The sequence below is a fragment of the Zonotrichia albicollis genome, chromosome 4 (assembly GCF_047830755.1).
Source record: "Zonotrichia albicollis isolate bZonAlb1 chromosome 4, bZonAlb1.hap1, whole genome shotgun sequence".
Classification (NCBI taxonomy): domain Eukaryota; kingdom Metazoa; phylum Chordata; class Aves; order Passeriformes; family Passerellidae; genus Zonotrichia; species Zonotrichia albicollis.
Window position 1 is genome coordinate 70,530,592 of NC_133822.1, and position 20,760 is coordinate 70,551,351.

The window sequence follows — 20,760 nt, forward strand, 5'->3', positions numbered from 1 at the left end:
AGTATATAAGTAAATAATAAATAGTAAATTAGTAGTTATAAGTAAATAATAGTAAATAAGTGAATAGTAAATAAGTAGTAATAAGTGAATAATAAATAGTAAATAAGTATATTTGTGATGTATGAAGAAAAGCATGTTTTGAATGAGTTGAGGAGCTCCATGGGGGAATTGCATAGTAAATTGCAGTACAAAAAGATGGAAGCAGGTGAGGGGGCCAAAAATTGGAATAGGTAAGTGTTTATAAGCCTTGTTTACTCTCTTTTTTAACTAAGAGACAATTAACAATTAAAGCAGTAGGACTTTGAATGTTTAGAAGGTTTGGGACATGCCATATCCCCCATTTGTAGAGCATCCACATGAGTTATCTGCTGACCCCACTGCCCCTTCTTCAGGTGTAAATTTTTTGTAAAAGAAGGTAAAAAGAACATGGTATTGGGTGGTAATTAGACCCAGGAACAGGTAATAGGTGCTGCTGTTTCATGCTCTTCTCGTGCTTCTGACAATTCACCTCCTTAACACAATGCCACTCCATTAGTGCAAGGGGGTTTTCCCTTTTAACATTTCTTGTAGCTTGAGAGAGACTGTTTCCCTTTTCACCTTTTCTGTTTTAACCTCTTCTGTAGCTTGAGAGAGACTGAAAGCTAGTACTTGACCCAAAAACACACACAGGAGCCCTGATTTGCACCCTGAGCCCTGGCTTGCAAGAGAAAAGAGCATTCAATTGTTTCAAACCTTCTTCATTACTGCAACAGGAGTCCATCACCTCTGGGAATGAACAGCTTCAAAACTTAAGAGTAAGAAAGAAAGCAGATAGGAAACTATTCTCTTTAAATTATTCAGTGCCTTTACTTGCTTTTAGCTGTCCTCCTTTGTGGCTGTTTATTTTTATTCCCTCCTAGGGGGGTTGTGAGAGCCAGGAGTGCCCCATCCCTCTTTATTGACTCATGTTTTAATGGCACCTGCCCTGCTTTGCAGTTGGATTCAGCATTATGGGCTGTATCTCCAGCCTTCATGTCATCTGCAAAGCAGGCAGGCATGAATCACACCAGGAAAACACATGCTGGTGCTTGCTGCAGGGATTGAGGCTGGGTTAATTAGGAAAAGCCCCTGGAAGTGCTGGGAGAGACATGCAAGGAGCCACAAATAACAGGAAGCCTCACAGCTTGAGTATTGCACTGTTTGGAAGCACTGTCCTCTCAAGCACAGGGGATGGAGGATGTCAGAGGTGGACAAGTAGTTCTTTGTGAATCCCAAACTGGGCAACAGAAGCTCTGCTGTTGTTTCAGCCCCTCAAAAGACAAAATTTAAAACAATTATTAGTGTATCTTCAAAAATTAGCACCACCAGCTATGTTTTAAATGATGTATTTATCGTTAATTTCAGATCTGATGGCAAACTTTGTCCCCTTTCATATTCCTAGCTGGATTGTTCAATGTTGTAGCAGCTGTGTCATCTCAGCCTTTGTCTAATGATTAAATCATATTATACAGTACACTTACTGCTGAAATTTATCAAAATTCTCATTTAAAAGGTCAGTTTTCTGTCTGTCTCAAGGGTGGTAATGCAGGAAGTTTATCACCAGCATTTTTCAGAGAGTTACACATACCTGTCATTTCTGACCAATTCAGCAAGAGACTTTTGTTGTATAATGTATATTCTGGTTTTATGGCATAAAGCAAAAATTCTTGCCATTTAAAAATACACTCTTCTGTTTCATAAACCAGACCCATAATTTAGTGGAATCTTGAGATGCCTTTGGGTAGAAGCCTACTTTTGTTGGAATGTGTTTTTCCCCCGAAGCACAAGGGGAAAAAAAAAAATCATTGTTTTGCCATTGCTATCAAATTTTTCAAAGCCAGCAGTTTTTAATTCAATATCTATGTTGATCTCATGATAACCCAGACCTGTGAGAATCCAATATAGTGCAAGTTTTAGGTGAGGAGTGTCCAGAACTGCAGCACTTAGAGTTTAGCTTTTCCCAAACTTCCAAAAGACTCAGATCCAATGATTTTTTGTTTGGGTTTTTTTGTGTCTGGGGGAAGATCAGATCCAGCAGTGTTTTTTTCTTTTCTTCACCTCTATAGCTACTCAAATCCTTCAAATAAGAGCATAAAACATGACAGGACCATGATCACACAGCTGCAGGTTCAGTGTTTTGATGAAACATTGATAAAGCCCCTGGGCTTATTTTTTTATGGGAATATCAAACCTGTCTCCAGGAGGCCTCTGGCTCCTCTTTTCTTCTCCTCCCTCACACAGCCAGTGGATTTCCAGTAAGTTTGTAAAGTAGCCAGGGGAGTGCTGTTCCACAGTACTTGGGAGTGGGGGAGAAAGGCTTTAATCCCTCCTTTCCACAGCAAAGCAGAAGTGATTTGTCAGGCAGCATGGACAGGTTGGAATTTTGTGAGATGTGGTGGATATTTGGCATAAATCAGCTGTTTGGCAGTAAATCAGCTGTCAGATCCAGGGAAATTTGGGGGCAGTTTTGTCTGCTGTAGGAACAGTTTTGCAGAGCATGAGCAGTCCCACAGGACAAAGTAGCTGGTTCACTGCAGGGACATTCCTTTCCCAATGTATTACATGCTAAAACCATCCTGCTGTTTTCTTTTTCCTTTCTGCTTCTCCACACACAGGGAACTAGAAAGCCTGTGATGCTGAAATCCATGGAAGGAAACTCCAACTTCAGCAAAATCTTTTTACTCCTTGATGTTTCTCATATTCTCTTTTCTATGAGTAAAAGTAATTCTGCCATCATGTAAATCATTGGAATATGTGGCAGTCAATGCCAGTAATCTGTTGTGTTTACTGTCTTCTGTCATCCTGCTTTTGAAGTTTCTGACCCAATGCAGTTCTTGCAATAAAGACAGAGTAGTTTTGTAGCACCTTCCTTTTTCCTTTATAGAGAAAACTCAAAATGCATCTCAGAGGCTGTGGCCACAAATTTGTTCCACTAAAAATTACCTGGGAATTGCTAAATAGTGAGTGTTAAATAGTTAAATGTTGAACAGAATGAGAAGAGAACAAATCAAAATTAACCACAAAAATTGACTCCTTGTTAATGGATGTTATTTTCTCTTAAGAGCCAGGTGCATCCTGAGGAGATGTTGCATCTTCCAGAGTCTCTTGCTGAAGGGGTTTCTGTCAGTGCATCTTCTCAGGGGTTATGGCTGAGCTTCCTGTGGTAAATGAGCTTTCTCTTAAGCCCAGCTAATGTGAATCACAGAAGGTTTAAGGCTGGAAGAACCTCAGAACCTCATCTTGCCCAAGTGGTGTCACCAACAGGAGAAGGGCTGGACACTGCTTGGCCACTTGCTGAGGCAAAAAATATCTGAGAATCAGAACAAGGGGGATCTGGAGAGGAAAATGCTGCCTCTGTGCCTGTCTCCTGCTTAGGGTCAAGGGCAGCAAAGAGCACTTGAAAGCTGAAAGGAGCTCAGTCAGTACCAGGGGAGATTTAGGGAGTTCCTGGTGCTGTGAATGGATGAGCCATGGAGGGCTGGCTGGGAGATCACAGATGGGGCTGATGGGGCAGCCTGGGCTGTCCCAGGGTCTGATTGATGGCTGGAAGCAGGTATGGGAGTGTGACGGTGTTCACTGGGGTTCTTGGAATGGGGGAAGAGACGAGGATCTGACTCCATGTTTCAGAAGACTTGATGTATTATTTTATGATATATATTACATTAAAACTATACTAAAAGAATAGAATAAAAGGTTTCATCAGAAGGCTAGCTAAGAATAGAATAGGAAGGAATGATAACAAAGGCTTGTGGCTCGGCTCTGTCTGAGCCAGCTGTGATTTGCCATTAATTACGAACATCCAACGTGGGCCAATCCCAGATGCACCTGTTGCATTCCACAGCAGCAGATAACCATTGTTTACATTTTGTTCCTGAGGCCTCTCAGCAGGAAAAATCCTAAGAAAATTATTTTTCCTAAAAGATGTCTGTGACATGAGAGCCCATGAGCCAGCTCAGAGCAAGCCCCATAGCTCTTGGGAGCTCTCCTGTGGGCTGCTCTGCTGTTTTGCCATTGCTTAAGGTGCAGGGAAAAGCTGTTTAAAAGGATTTTCATTTAACTATTTTATTTAGCTCTACATGAGCTTTTGCTCAGCCTACATTTTAATGCTTGACAGCTGAGCTTTTACAAGGTTCTGGAGCCATTAATCAGAGCAGTGTTTTGGGAAGCTTTTGCAATGTATATTTGAGAATTTGTATGGCACTGGTTTAAATTAAAGCCTAAGGCTCACTTTTGAGGCTGCTTTTGGCCTCTTTCTGTAAAGCATGGAGCCTTGTATTATTGTTCTGAGAACCCATAATTAGTAGCAAATGTTTGCAAAATGCTGAAGGTTGTTGCTAGGGTGCTCCTTCAGGCTGGGATGTGTGAGAGATGGTTAAACCTAAATTAGCTCTATTTCAAAACCTGTTTCCATAAGCTGAAAGTATAGATAATTTTTTAGGCAGTGCAGTACACTCTGACATTTCAAATGAGCAATGGGAATAAAGGCATTCCTTCAGGAATGGGTGTGACTTTGAGTGAGGAGAAATTAGGCTCCCATTCTTTGTAGTAATTTACTGGGGAATCAGGCAGGAGATAAGAAACAGGACTTCAGGCCTAGGCTGGTTTTATTTTTCGCAGAAGCGTTGAGTCTTTTGCCCAGAGCCCCTCAGATTTCAAGCTATTTTTCTAATCCAAACAAGGATCAGATTTGTATTTGTTTTGAGGGTCAATGACAACTTTTGTAACCAAGAGTAAAAAAATTACGGAGAAGCATTAAACAAAGAGTTTAAAAACTAATGACAAGCATTAAATTATAGCCTAAAAATCCCTCTTTCTAGCATTATATGCCTCTTGAACTTATACATAATGTTGTGTGTAACAATGATGATTCTTTTTTGCTGTGTTTGATGCCAGATTTTGAAAGACCCATTTTAAAAGTGCTCTGTTTTTTGCAAAAATATCTCTGCATGTGTTTTGTTGCGCAGTGCCCTCTCTCCTGAGGCACTCTGCCATCAGTGGTGACCCTTGGTGGAATTTTGGGACTTCCAGAGGTGGGAATGGGGAGGGCAGGAACTTCTGCAGTAGCTGTGTGTGGTGTCTCACCCTTTTAGAGGAGTCTGGGGGCAAGGAGTGCCACCAAAACTCATCCTGGCAGCTGGGTGAATGTGGGGAGTACAGGCCACACCTTCCCTTTCTCTGTGGGTGTCTTGCTGAATTAAGGTCTATTGTCCAAAATCTTCAGATGTGGGAGCAAAGGAGGAGGAGGATTTTGTGTGTTTGGGGTGAGTCAGGCATTGATCCAGCCCAGACTGGAAGGCTGCCATAAATTCTGGTCCTTTCCACAAGCAGGGATGCACACGGACTGGCAATGTGAGTGGCTTTGGAGAGGAAGGTGTCTGTGCTTTGGTTCCAGGGCTATTAGAGTGGTAGAGAGGCACTTTGAAACGTTCATGGGTCTGTGGTTATTTTTGTTAGACACCTGTGGGAAAACCATGGCAAATAAAGGTGTTTCAAAGGCCAGGAACATGAGATTCAACATGCAAACCCCTTGGATACAGGGGGAGCACCAGGGAATCTGAACCGCTTCAGTGCCACCATTGCATGCACAGCAATTTGCTCACACCAAAGTCTGGATGAAAGGCCAGAGAGGGGAACATTTAAATGAGCACCTAATTTTCATTTGCACGGGGCTTGCTGTGTGATGGTGTTCATGTTAGGATGAGGGAAGAGATGAGGATCTGACCTCATGTTTCAGAAGGCTGATTTATTATTTTATGATATAAAATATATTAAAACTATACTAAAAGAATAGAAGAAAGGATTTCATCAAAAGGCTGGCTAAGAATAGAAAAAGAAAGAATGATGACAAAGGCTTGTGGCTCGGATAGAGTCTGAGACAGCTGGACTGTGATTGGCCATTAATTAGAAACAACCACATGAGACCAATCACAGATGCACCTGTTGCATCCCACAGCAGCAGATAATCAATGTTTACATTTTGTTCCTGAGGCCTCTCAGCTTCTCAGGAGAAAAAATCCTAATGAAAGGATTTTTCAGAAAATATCATGGCTACACTTGCTGTCTGTGCTGGGCTGCACTCAGCTCCTTGCAGGATGGCAGGCTCTGGGTTGTGGAACAGCAGAGACACATTTGTGCTCCTTTGGGTTTGTACGTTAAATTTGGCGTGTTTTGTATGTTAAATTTGATACGTTTTGGATGTTAAGTTTGATATGTTTTCTGTGTTAATCACAGAGCATGTGGAAGTGGCTGTGCACAACAGAGCTGGGGTCACTGTGCTCCTCAGGAGATTTAACTGGGCTGATTAATTCCTACTTGTACTCCAGCTGTGTGGGCTGGTGGATTGTTGAGCTGTGGTGTGCAGTCCCTTCCAAACCCTTCCTTCTTCTGTGTCACATCACCATGCATAATCACTTGAGTCAGCAGGGATGATGGGAGGATGTCACCTACAAAGGGTGCTAAGAATGCTCTGGGTGCCAGAGCTGAGATCTTTCCCCTGTCTATTCCTCCTCATCTTTGTTTCTTCATTTCTAAATGAAAATAGTTTAAAAAAAGAGTTCTCTCACTCTCAGAGTGGGAAGAGAAGCTGGTTACGTGTCTAAAGTTTGGCCATTTGAGATGCCATTAGAGTTTTGGGGTTTTATTTTAACACCTTGCTTCTAGTGCTCTTGGCTCCGCCTCAAAGCTTTAACATTTTGTCCTAAGGTTTGTGATGCAAGTTGAAGAGTTTGTCTACATTTAGAAATAGTTTTATCTTTACACTAAGCTCACAAGACAAATCAGTACTACTGTATCCACTTTTTTAGGGAGGAACAGAAAAAATTATAAAATTATATTTCCCTAGGGTACATAAAGCTGTGATATGGCCCATTTGCAAATAAGCAGGACAGGCTTATCATTAAGTCGGGTTTTCTTCCTGGAAGAGCACTCAAGATAGACTTAAAACTTATTCCAGGTTTGGGTGTTTTTGTTATTATCTTCATTTTATTTTATTTGTTTATTTATTTTTATTTTCCTCTGTTCCCCTACCTCTCTTTCAACTACCCTAGAGAAGGATCAAGAGTAACCACCTGGATTTAAAGTCCTTCTTTTAAAGTCCTCCTAATTGTTAACTATCAAAATGTTCATTTCCAAGTCACCAGATTGACATGTTGCTGCTAATTGAAGAATCAGATGTATTCATTACAGTCATACACAGTGAAATGCTTCTTTCTAAACTATGAAGTCTACAAAGAGATCCCAATTTCTCGTTTTGCTTAGAACAAGTGGTGACTTCATTTTTATTGCCTCTCTGAACTGTCAGTCTGATGTCAGTCATTGGGAAGGGTGTATAAACTGAACTAGTAGTTAGAAACAAAACAAAACCATCAGACTGATGCATCAAGAGTTTGGAGTGAGTTTCATGGAAGGTGTAGGAATAGTTTGTGTTTTTGAGCTGTATAGTATTGGTCTGGGACTATCTGATATAGTTGAAAAGCTTCAGCCAGAACAATGCTTGGTAACTTTGGGAAATGGTCTTTTCTCAATTTATTTCCCTTCAGCTGGGGATAGAGCTTGGCTTTTAGCTGAATATGAATGTGGGTGTTTCTTGAAAAATGTCATCTTCTGTATGTGACTTGGCTTCTTTATTTGTCTTGAACTTGTGAAAAGATGTTTCAATGACAGAAGTGAAAATAAAAAGGGATGTAAGAGCCCACCACTTGGAGGAAAGTACCACAAGCTAAAAGTTATAAACTGATTCTGCCTCCTCAAAAATAAGTTCTCAAGGTGTGCCCATGCTGAAAAGAAGTTGCATGGCTTGTGCCCCAACTGGGTGATTCCAGATCCCTTCAGGAAGGGATGTAGAATTATAGCTGCTATTGTCCAGCTGGGACTTGGTTAGCATTAAAATGTGTTGAAGTGTAGATAAAACCTGAACCTGATTCCATGTTAGTAGATTGTTCCCCCCTTTCTGAGCATATTTGTTTGCTATAGTTGCTAAGGAGATCAAGCACAGTTTAGCTTTTGTTGAGCAGGCAGGAGAATCTGCCAGTTCTTCAACAAGGGCCTGATAAGGGAATTTCCTTCACCTCATGTTGGTGGCAATGAATGCAAGTCAAACACTGCAGATAGAAAAGAGAGTTTGTGTCAAACTGTATTTTCTGGTAGTGGCTGTGATATTTGTGGGCTTGTGAACTGGCTGGCTTTGGTCCTAGTGTTGGTGGTCTCAGGACAAAAAATTCCCCTTGTGTGGCAAGAAGAGATAATATTGAAAACCCATAAGTGCACTGTGCTGGGCCCTCACTGCTAACTGCTTTTTGCATGCCATTCAAATGATAGATTTTATGGAAGACTGGGTCAGATATAAGATGAAAATCTTAGTGGGAAGACCACCAAATTGATCACTAACAGCATAAGGGGGACTTCAGAGTCAGGAACAGGACAAGTAGCCATGGGTAGAAAGGGAGAAATTATTTTAAAAAAGAGAAAAGGTTGTAGATATTTTCTAGTTAAAAAAAGGTGAAGATTTAGACAAATATGTTATGTGTTTTGGCTTACCTGTCTGCCATCATAGGTAACACTGATATCCCTGAAATTAAAATTTTTGTTCATCTGTTTCCAGCAGCCTAAATGCAACCACAAGGTGAGCTGGTTCTATTAAGTGTTTGGTGTTATAGAGGGAGTTCTTAATAAATGTTATCATCTGATTTTTTACAGAATTGATGAGCAGAAGGGTAGCAAGACTGGGAGCATGGGGGAAGAGAAATTGGAACTATTAACTGGCAAATATCGACAACATCATTGTGGGCACTGCTGCTGCACAGCTTGATGAATGTCAGGTAAGGTCTTCTATCTACAAATGATAGCTTGGACTCTTAATATCTGCATTAGAGCATTTTCTTTCCCTTGGACCAAATTTTCTAAATTTGCAAACACTGACACTTTTACTAATAGGATCAACATCCTCCCTGAACCCTGTTCAGCCTTGGCTGGAAGGATCATCTTGGTCTGGCCAGCTGGGATCCACTTTCTGTGTAACTTGTGAGCTGAGAGATGGCATGCAGCTGTAGGAGAGCAGCTTGGAAATAAACCACTCTAGAGCTGGAAGCAGAATGCCATTTAAATCTAAAATACATAGTGGTGTGTGCTGGAGCAGTTGCACCACCAGTCAAGTCTGGCTCTGTCCTGGTTTCCATAAGAGGCACTTGGGTGTAACACTTTGTGCACTTTAATTATGGAACAAAATCTACTCCCAGCTCAGTTTTTAATAATATATTTTGAGATGCTGCTATTGAAAATGATTCTATACTCAAACAAAAGATTCAAATCTGGCTTTTGGTGGCTGTTTCTACTTAGACACCAGGGCTTGAAGCTCAGCATGATGCCTGTGCCAGTGAGCCTCTGAGATGAGAAACCAACAGCATTAAATCCTAAACTATAGTTTCTTGAAAATACTTAGGCTATTCTCCCCTGGAACTCTGTAGGAGTGCATACAAGGTTTAGAGTTGCTTGTTACTGAACTAATCAGTGCTTTAAAGTCTAGCAGGTTCTGTTTAAATCCCTTCTCTCTGCCTTCACATGGGTGTGCCTCTCACTGGCACTTTGATTTTAAATCCCTTCTAAAACTGGAGGTAAAACTGCAGGATTAATTTGCTGCAATGCCCTGGAACCTCTCCCTCAGACTAAAGAAGAAAGGAGCACCTCTGATCTTATCTCTGTGCTGAAGAATGGGTATTTTTGTGAAGAGTAAGTACAGATAACTACCTATAAAGAAGAATTGCAGCTGGTGCAACTGCTGTTATTAAATTTGTCAACCATAATGAGAGGTATCAAGTCATAGTAGAAGAGTCATCAAACTCTATTCTGAAGGTGATTTTTCCCCATAAGGAATACTTTTCCAGAGAAAAGAAGCATGCTTTTGAGAGAGCTGCTTGAACTTTGAGGAAATACTTCAGTATGAAGTCCAGGTAGTCTTACTCTCTTAAACACCATTTTTCTCTGGTCCTTGTATGGAAATCCATTAAGCCTTCACAACTTTACTAGAGAAGGGTGTGTGTATGGAAAGAAACCTGCCCAGAATCAGAATTTGTGCTGGACTTCCTACAAATCCCTGTCTGCACTACCTTGAGTACAAGCAAAGCAACTCTCATAACACACCTAAAAAAACCACACAGAATTCATCTATCCATATCTGCAACAGCAAATTCCCCACATAAAAGCACTTTTGGCATTCCCAGATTCTGCCTCTGCCCTTCCAGGAACATGCCCGAGGTGTTCCTGCAGGTGTGATGCTAAGCAGCACAATGAGCTCTCACTGGCAAGCTGTGAAGGGCAAAACTGTGATGACAATGGGGAAATGTTCTGCAGAAAGTGATCACTCTGGTCCTAGTCAGACCTCTCTTGAGTCCCTTGCTGCAAAAATACCAAAGATGAGCTCAGAAGCTACAATTCATGATGCTGCAGTTCATGTTGCTACTGGATTCCAGAAATATGTGTATGTTGAGTGGTTTATGGCACATAAAACCCCATCTTTTTCACAGAAGATACATTTACTTATCTTTACCACCAGCCTTTGTTCTCCTGAGGGTGAAACTGCCATATCAATTTTCTTTCTTCCTCACACTCATCAGCTGACTTTATTCCATGGGGACGCTAGCTACCTTTGCTCCCAAAAACTGACATTGCAGCTATTCTTGTGAAACTCGAGCAATGCATTTCTCATCTTGCCTCTCCCTTTGCAATCTGCTCTTTCAATTTCCATAGAATCACAGAATCATTGGGGCTGAAAAGACCATTTTAGGTCATTGAATTCCAGCTTTTACTGTCAAGCCCACCACTAGCCATGTCCCCAATGCCACACCTACACATCTTCTAATTATCCTTTGGGATGGTGAATCACCTGCTCTCCTGGACAGCCTGTTCCAGTGTTTGATAACAATTTCTGTGAAGAAGTTTTTCCTGGTACCCAGTCTCTGTGGTCCTGCCTTCCTGCAGCAACTTCAGATTGCTCAAGATCATTACTCAAAGGGGCCTGAGTTGTGGCACTGTTACCTGGAAGCCATGAAAAGCCATTTATCTGGGAAATTGCTCAGCGCTACTCCTTTGGTGTCTGCTCTTTGGGAGTATTACTCTGTCAAGAGGTCGTTCAGCAGACTCCAGATGAATGAGGGAATGCTGCAAATCAGTTTATCTGATGGACAAGTGAAATGTCAGGAGAGGAGTTTATGAGGAAAAATAACTTTCTTTTCCCAGTCTGTAGGATTACTGGGCTAATCCATTCACTCGTCTTGATAGTGTGCTGTTTATTAGTATTTCCATGTTTTTGTTTTTTCCATTGTATTTTTTTTTTTAATTCCCGTTTTATTGCATTTTTTAAATCTTTCTAGTAGATTACTTATATAAGATGGGGAGAATTGTTTCCAAGTGGCAATTTATACAAAATATTGTGACTTCCTCATTGTTGTCTCAATGGTTTACAATGCATTTTATACCCTCTAGCTGCAGAGGCTTTCAGCATTTGTTATATTTGGCTTTCATAACAAGAACCATTTGAACAGTTTCTTTATTTAGTTCACTTGCAATTTACAACGTGTGTGTGGATGCTTGCATTTTTCCTAAAAGAAAAATACAAAGAAAATTGTTCTTTTTTTGTGAAAAGGGTGTGAAATCTTTATCCTCCTCATCTCTCCATCTGCAAGGAAAAATCCAAACTTACAGAGAAGAAGTTGCTGTTATGGGGAGTGAATGTGAGAAAAAAATTGACTCCACTGGGGAAGGAACTGCCTGGGTCACTTTGTTATGCTCACAGTTTATCTTACATGTCGTAAATAGAGAAATTCTGGAAGGAAATTGGTTTGTTCATTGTCTTATCTGAACCATCACCTTTATAATTTGTACTTCAGTTCTGCTGATGTCCATGTTAAAGCTCTCTCGTTTGGAGCAGACCAGGATTTTCTTTTTGCAGTTGCTGTGATAATAAGCTCAAAATGTTGCTTTAGTATTCCTGTGCTGCTGTTTAGTTTGCAGGGTGTAGAGTGCTGTTGTTTGCTCTGCTTTTTGACCTTCTGCTTCTGAATCTTGTTTTTCAGCAGTGTCTGCCCAGAATCTATCTTTAAGCAGAATTTAAAATTGAAGGATGTTGTTACCTTCAGATCAAACATAGGTTTTGATGAGGGAGATGATGACCTGAACCTCTGGGTGTCAGCCAGCAGTGGGGTTGCTGCCCCCTGTGTGATAACTTCAGGGAAGACTGCTTGGGAACTGCATGTTTTGTGGGAATTTGAATGATTTCAAGATGTTTATTGTGTGTTAAGACCAAACAGAATGGCATTGAAACATTCAGTGGAGGAGCTTCTGTGATGGTGCTTTGACTTTGAGGACCTCTCACAGGAAATTTGCAGAAACACACTTTTCCGTGAAATGCTTGGATGGGAGAGAACATTCAAAACAAATTAGTCACCAAAATACGGGGAAAACATTGAGAGGCAGCTGCTTGTTAATGAGAATGAAGGACAGTCATCGAGTTCTAAGAAAATGTAACATGGGGATTGAAATTTGAGCCAAAAACGTTGGGTTGAGTCTCAAAACCACGGTGTGGAGCAGTTGGAAGCTGGAATTTGCTTGGCTTCTCTCTTGAACACCTCAGTCCAGGTGAATGCTGTGATTCCTGGGACACCTTGACCCAGATGCACTTTGAGGGGCTGTTTCTGGAAATGTTGTGATAAAGCCTAATCCCAACAATCTTCTGGCATTCATGTGCAGCATCCTAACTTCTCAGAGCACAATCAGCTTTCCACATGGCAGGGGGAATTTGCTTATGTTTTGCCTCTTCCTCTTCTCTCGTTCCTTCCTTTGATCCTTTCAATAGTTTTGTCTGCATTGTAATAGAAAAATAATTAGGGGTTCTGATCTTTAAAAAACAAATTAGATAGTTTGGATTTCTTTAAATCATTTCCTGGTCTTGCTTTAGAACTTGACTGTAAGCTGAGGAGTTGAGAATGAAAGAGATTTTTCAAGCACAAAATTTTCAGTGTGACCCTTGTATTGGGATGAAAACGAGGGAATATTTATAAAAATCTATTTAACTTCTTTCAACTTCTAAGTAGGATGTGGTCCCTGTCTTCAATTCCTTGCCTTCTTATTAGATTTCCCAGTATAAAAAAAGAAGTTAAATCTTGACATTCTGATATCTTTAGGACTTTGAAAGTAAGCAATCTTTTATCATACATTCTCCCATATCCATGAGGATGCTTTGCATCTTTGAAAGCACAACAGAGCTTTGCCAGCAAGCAGAGAGAAAATGAGTCATGGAAGAGATCTCCTTGCTTGCTATTAACACCTGTGTGTCTACCCAGAGTTAGGATTCCTAGAAACTTTGTTTAGAGCACCTCAATCACCTGAAAGAGCCCACAGAGCTCTCCCTTTCCCCTCTGCTCTTTTATGAGTGCAGCTCCCTCATCCTCACTGCTGTTTGGCCCTCTGGTGTGGAAACCAGGGCAAAAGGTGGGATTTTGGGCAAAATTTGGGACAAAGGACAGGGATGGAGCCTTCCTTGAGAAATCTGATGGTAGCAGGAGAGTTGATGTGTGCCTCTGCCTTGACTTTCCCTTTCCTTGTAAAGTAGATTTAAATTTGATGTAAAGTAGATTTAAATGTTAACACTCCCTGATTAACCTCCCTTTTTTGTTGCCTTAAGGTGTGTTGTTGTCCTTGGCTAGGAATAAGGCTGAGCAAAACAAATTTGTACATGGAGAAAGGCAAGGCCCTCTGCATTCTCCTGTTGTGTTAAATACAGCTATGGTAACTATTGGTTTGCATTGGAAACAAAAGGAGTCTTGCTTAATAGAAAAGGAATGAATAGAAACACCTTCAGTGCAGAGCTATCAACATTCAGCATTCTGTTTTTGTTGGGTGCATTTGTTGCTTGAAACCTTGTCCCTGAAACACTTCTGTCCTTTCTGTGGCTGGATTGTGGTGCTCTGGAATACCTGCAGCAATTTCTTGCTATGCAAGGAGAATATGAATAATAACATAGATTTAAGCAAGTTCCAAAAAACACATCAGATGATCAGTGATTGCAGAGGGACTGTCTGAATTCATACTGGTTTTATCAGGATGTAGTTCCATGTGAGAAAAAAATAAAAGCAATTGCTCCTAAAATGTATTTGGTCAGAGGCCAACTTGCAATAATCAAAGCAAACAGATCTAAATTCCAAATATTGAGGGTAAGAGCGCCTTATATAAAATTATGGTGACCTGATTTATTGAAATCTATCTGGTAATATCCAGTTCCTTGATGCAGTGTTTCCCTTCTGCTCTCCTGAACTCCTTGAATTGGAGTTCACCTATATAAAACCCTGTTCATAGGTAACAAAGTTTAAAAGCACTGACAAGGAAAAGAATCTGCAAAACAGATGTTAAAGGAAAGCAGTCAAAAATCACTGCTCTTATCCTTTTATTTATTCCCTTATTTTTCCAAACTGCTTTGGATTAGCTCTCATCAGTGTCTGTAGCCTTGCATGGTTATGCTTTAGGGCACAAAATGCTGGGAAGGAGAAGTTAAGCTTTGCTCTTAGCAAGAAAACAAGATTTGTTGCCATACATTGTCTGTCAATCCCCTGGAGTGCCTTCCAGTGAATTGCTGGGGTTTGCTGAGCTCTGTTTTCTGGTTCACTGTGTCTCAGCTGAGCACAGCACTGGTGGGCCAGTGATGCCTAAGTGTTGTATTGCACTAAAGTGACCAGAAAAAGAAAATTCCAGATTTTTTTAGCCAGGAAATGCTGCCTGAGTGTCTCTCTCCATCTTCTCTCCAGCTTGTAGGTGTTTTGATAAATTTATCATCAGCTGGAAATTTCAGTCCCACATAATTTCAAATATTTGCTGGTAATCCATGGATAAAATTGCTGAGGTAGATGGGAAACAAAAAAATCCTTAATCTAGATAGAAGTCTCCACCAAATGTGAGTAAATAAATTTCACTGTACATTCAGCATTTCTTTGAAACAAAATGTGATGGAAGTTCTAAAGAGTGAGGAGCAGGGATGGATTTGCTGCTCCAGCTGAGCAGAGTGAGGGTAGGAATCCTTAGGAGGAAGAGGATGTGAGAAGGAAGTTCTCCAGAAAAAGCAGGTCAAAATAAATTTGGTTTCTGGAAGACAAGAAAGCCAAGCCAAAGAACTGGGGAAAGGTCAGTCTTTTTCCATATTGGCCTGGAAGCATCTTAATTCTGGAATTTTCAGAATAGTGAAGAAGTGGTGGTAACTGGGATTATTAAATCACTACCCAACTTAATTATTTTTGTTATAAAATTTTGAGGGTATTTTTGTGGTATAAATAACTCCTTTTGTCATCAGACAAAAAGAGAATTTTATGTGATCCCTCAGATCTGTGGCCTGAGTTTCTCCAGACCTGAGAATTTTGCCCAGCGCTGATACCTTATTTAATTCTTGGTGGTTTAAGAAGCATTTCCAAACATACAGATAACCCATGGAATCTATTTTCTATGCCCTAAAAAGCAAATTTTTTCTGTATCTAATGAAGTATTATATTAAACTAAAAGCCCTACTAGTTTTTCAGATCTATTTTTAGTCATACTGGTATAGTAGGATTCTCTGTGCACACACTGAACATTCTGCTTTCCAGCACTCTTCATTACAGCTGTTATTATAGTTTTGGGGTTTTTTTGGTTTGGTTTTTGTTTTGTAGGGATGGAAAAAAATAGAACAGGAACAAAATCAGGAGCAGAAGTGAGGCCTGCATATATTTGTACACTCTGCCAGGGGCTGAGCAGTTTGCTGCTGTCTCTGTGGGAGACAAAAGCTGAATGGCACTTCCCAGACTAACCCACTGAGAGCCTCATGTCCAAGAAAACAGAGGTTGAGAGCATCATTGTCCTTTGAACTGCATGAACAGAGCCCACTCTGGAGCTGCTCTGAGGGAAAGCCCCTGAGATGCACACGGGATGGGTTTTGGCAGCAGCTGCTTTGATCTCCTAATCCACTTCCAGCGCATTAACAGGAATTTAACCTGGGATCACTCTCTGCAATTCAGCTCTGCTCAAGCTGAAAAGCAGAGTTTTTTCTGGAGTTTGCTGTGGGGAAAATGCACATTAGTGTGTTTGGTTAGCACTGAGGAGACAGAGCCTGTTGACAGAGAACATTGGGAGTAAATCTCTCCGTGGCACTTCCTACATGAGAACCTCCTGTGTGACCCTCTAAGCTGTGGGAAAGGATGAATGCCAGAGGAAACCCAGTTAAAAACATTTTACAGAAATGACTTCTTTATCTAGTTACCTCTTTTTTTTTTTTTCTTTTTTTTTTTTTTTTAATTTGAAAGTTGATTTTGCCACTGCAAGTGGCAATGCAAAGTACCTATGTCATTGATCTACTGAATTCTGTGGGTCTTAGAACCTCACCAAATCTCACCAAATCATTTTAAAATGAGAACATGCTTAGATTTATGGACCGTTTTAGTCCTTTGGCATTGGAACACAACCATACTGGAAGCTACTGGATATTATGGTTGCACAAGGGTATTTTCATCTGAGAAAGTGAGATCAGTAAAGCCCCTCAGTGTTGGTACCAGTCATTTAACTTCTCCCTCCTTCTCCCCAACCTGTGAATTCAGTTTTCTATTTATGATAAAGTTGCTTCAGAAATACAATTATTAAAAGATGTTTCATGACAACATCTTTTTGAAAATACAAAAGTGGCTACACCTCCAGGAATATATAATCAGGTTTCTTCATCCTTTATCTCTTTGCATTTGAAATCCATATTGCTTCATTAGAGATGCTTAAGCTTTCATTTATGCAGATGATTTCACCCAAAATTGTCCCAGAGTACTTGTCAAGCTTTGGCTGAATCCAGAGCCTGTGGATGTAAATGGAAAGGCTCCCTCTGACTGCACTGACCTTTGGGTAAGCTCATTAAATTGTAACAATGACCAAAAAAAATTCTATGTAGATTGAAAGCATTGTTAAAAAGTTATTGTTATACTGATCTCTTGAAAACATTTTGACCTTTGCAAACTAGACTTATGACTTTCATCTGACTTCTGTTGAATTGTTTTACTTTTTTAACTTATTCCCTAAAATATTTCAATTATACAAGAGTCTGAGATAAAATCACTGAGATAAAATCAGGATATTTCAAGTACACAGTGACCATCTTTGGAGCCTGGGAAGGAGCACAGATATCAATGGAAGCTTCACCTGCAGTGTGGCATCCCTACCTGCCCACAGCTCTGATGGCCACACTGGGACATCCTCAGCTGGTGGCAGATTTCAAGCCCCAAACACCAGTTAAATACATGGTTCTCTGCAATTCCAGGCAGCATCCAAGTTCCTGGGTCTTGTGATGGCATCTGCAGACTGTTAACAAAACTGGTTTGGGGTCTGGAGATGGCTGATTAATTCTGCAGGTCTGCTTTGAAAATACACTCAGCTTCAAACAGAATTTGGAGTAGTGAGACTTGTGCATTGCAATCCTAATGCGGGTCAAATGAGAGTTTATGATTTGAAACAAAATTTACCCTTGGCTTTATTCTGGACCAGAATTATTCTGAATCTGATTGTATTTCTGTTATTTCCTTTTTCTTTATATATATTTTCTTTTTTTTTTTTCTTTTACCAGTTGGAACAAAGCTGTCACTATGTACAGAACAGGATTTTTAATACAACACTGAAATAATGAAAACTAGTCAGTAGAAATATGCGGGACTGTTTTATGTGTCTAGTAAGCATTTATTTGAATACTTGTAGGCATTCACAGCCCCTACTATATCTATCCCTTTGAATCATTCCAGAAAGGCAACATAACTTGCATAAATCTCTCATTGTACTCATTGATAAATCAAGATATGTGTATTTGTGAATCCGGCATCATTTACAGCTAGATTCTCTGAATTCTAGTCTCCTTCCCCAATTATTGAGTGAACAAATACCACCTTGAATTTGATCTTGCTTCAAGTGGAGCGAAATTATTACAATGCAAATTATCAATCAGTTACAAACACTTTGAGTCTGGAAAAAAACCCAGATTTATATTTTAAGCTTTATCAAAATGTTGTTACTTGCAGCTGTCGCTCTAATTTCTTTTTGCCTTTTAGAAAAGAGGGAGCCTTCCCATTTACCTTTGCAAATTTATGCTGAACAATCAGGAATTTGGATTTTTTCCCCAAAGACCAAACTCATTGGTGCCACAAGCAGCTGTAGGCTGGGAAATCTCCCTGAACAGTCATTTAAAACTTCTGCCAGTCCTGGGCTGCCCACTGGAATTAGAGTTGGAAAACATCCCTGTAGGAATGGCTGTAGAAGGCTCTATTTGTTCTCCTGCAGCCTTACCTGTGTGAATCAATCTCTTAACCTGCAAGCAGGATTATGGAGGACAATCTCTTGCAGCCTAAACCATCAGGGTTTGAAATGCCAGAGATGTTCCTTCCACCTCCCGTGTCACTCTGCAATAAGAATTATTTCAGTCTGATTTTTGCTGAGAGCCCTAACAACGATTCCCAGTGTCAGATTCCTCTCCTGTTCTGGCCAGGGCCCAGCAGTGAATCAGAAATAAATACTTGATTCACCCTGTGCATTTCAGAATTGATGCTCCCCCCAGACCCAGAAATTTCCACAATGCCAATTTTCTGAGCATAACTGAATTGTTAGAGTGGATATTTCCCTACTTGCTACTGGAAATATATTTCCAACAGAAAAACTTCAAACAGTGTAATGACTGCAAATCAGTAACTGCATGTGATGACCCAGTGAAAAGGGAAGCATGAATTTTGGAGCCAATTTTCTTAGATACAAGAAAAAAGGTTGTGTAACAAAGTCAAAGCCATAAAATTAAATTTAACCAATAGAATATTTCCATTGACTTCAGTGGGTTTATCCAGTTTATTTGATATAGGGGAAGTATACGATAATGTGGACTGATAATGTGGTAGTTTCTAAACCAGAATGCTCTTAGGCGCTGAAATGAAGAAGGTTTTTGGTGTCTAAAGGGGCATTACTTCTGTCCTTGCTGCATAAGGGCCCTGCACATGTGCACCAGAATATTGTCAGATTAAAAAATCAATCATTAAGACTAGCTGTAGATATCATGAACTTCCAACTTTCTTTTTTCAGTTGCAAGGAAATTAAATTTATTTCCTGAAATTCTGTACAGCAGGCAAGTGCTTCTCTTGGCTGCCCAATAGTATTATCATAATTTTGTATTGAAAGTGAATATTGGATTTTGCTACTGGCAATGCTGATTTCTTTTTACTTAGTGCTGTTGTGGCTGAAGTAAATTTCATACTCCAAATCACAGGCTTTTGTACTTGATTTACTTTAGTCCTTCTGTACTTGGAAAAATCTGCTTTTTCTTAAAGGATGTAGCGGTTTGGTGGGTTGGATTTATGTCATTTTTTGATCACACTGTGGCTGTGCTTTGGATTCTTCCTCTCTGTTTTCTCTGACTTCTTTTCCAGCTCCTGTAAAACTTCCTCATGCTCCCATTTCCTTTCCAGTGTTCGAGGAGTGTTGCAAACAGGGATGAAACTCTGCCTTTCCCCAGCTGATGGAGAGACTGAGCTTCCTGTCAGTCTAAAATACAAACAGAGCACTGAGAGATGCTTTTCCCCTGCTGGTGGGACATTAATGTCTGCAGGAAATCCATCAGTAGAAAAATTACGCTGAAAAAATTGAGCTGAAAATAAATCTGGGGAAAAGAGGAGGGAAAACACCAAAGTGCCTGGAGGGGTTTGGACAGGCTGCTGCTGAGGGCTTGGAAATTGTACCCTGTGTGTAAATCTCCATGTCCTCACCTGCTGGTATTCACTTTTCTGGGGAAGATCCACACGTATTTATGGAGCAGGAGTGATCAGGTTGCATGGCATGGTGGTCATGTGGAGACTCTTGTGATGCACATCCTTTTATTCTTGGTTGTGTGTACCAATATTTTTTTTTATCTTTATTGGTTTAGGTGGGTTGGGGTGTTTTTGTTGGTTTGGTGGTTTGGTTTTGGTTTTTTATGTTTGTTTAGTTGTTTTTTTTGGAGTTTTTTTGTGGGGTTTTTTTGATACAGAAACTTTTCTAGGTGGATGTGAGATGGATGTGGCTGTTTTGCAGTCTGGAGGTACGGAGAGCTTCTGCCCATCAAAGTAAATTAGCATTTCCAAAAGTAAGTAAGTAGCAAACCTTAGTAAAGTTTTCAGAATCCCTGAAAAGCAAAGAAAGCAAAGCAAGCCAAACAAAGTAAAAAGACGCTGCTCTCTTTATCACTTGTGTCTTGTCTTATTCCTTGAACAGAAACAGGCTCAGTCTTTGGGTACATTTTCTGAATTTCAGGTCACTGAAGTTTCACCATGATTATCTTTGGATTTACATCTTAGACCCTCTTCCTTGGCTTGGAAGAAGATCCAAATGTAAGCAGATGAACATTTTTATTTGTTTATTGCTTTATTTCCTTTTTATTCAAATTTCTGTAAAATTTGCTGCCTCCTAATTTTTTTAACATTGTGTTTGTCCTCTTGGAGATATATGTGGAGAAGTAAGGTGACATTTTTTTCCTAACAGCCATGATTATTTGTCAAGAATTATTTCTCAGGAAAGAACTGTTATGATTAGATTTGGAATGATGTCTACAACAGAGGTAAGAGACAGCTGCTCTCCAAACCATCTTATTAATGTCTTTCCTTCAGTAAGAAAGTCTTTGTTTTCTGGGATAGCCTTATATAAAACCATATATTTTTATATCCAACAATAAACCCCATAAGATTGTGTTCAGGA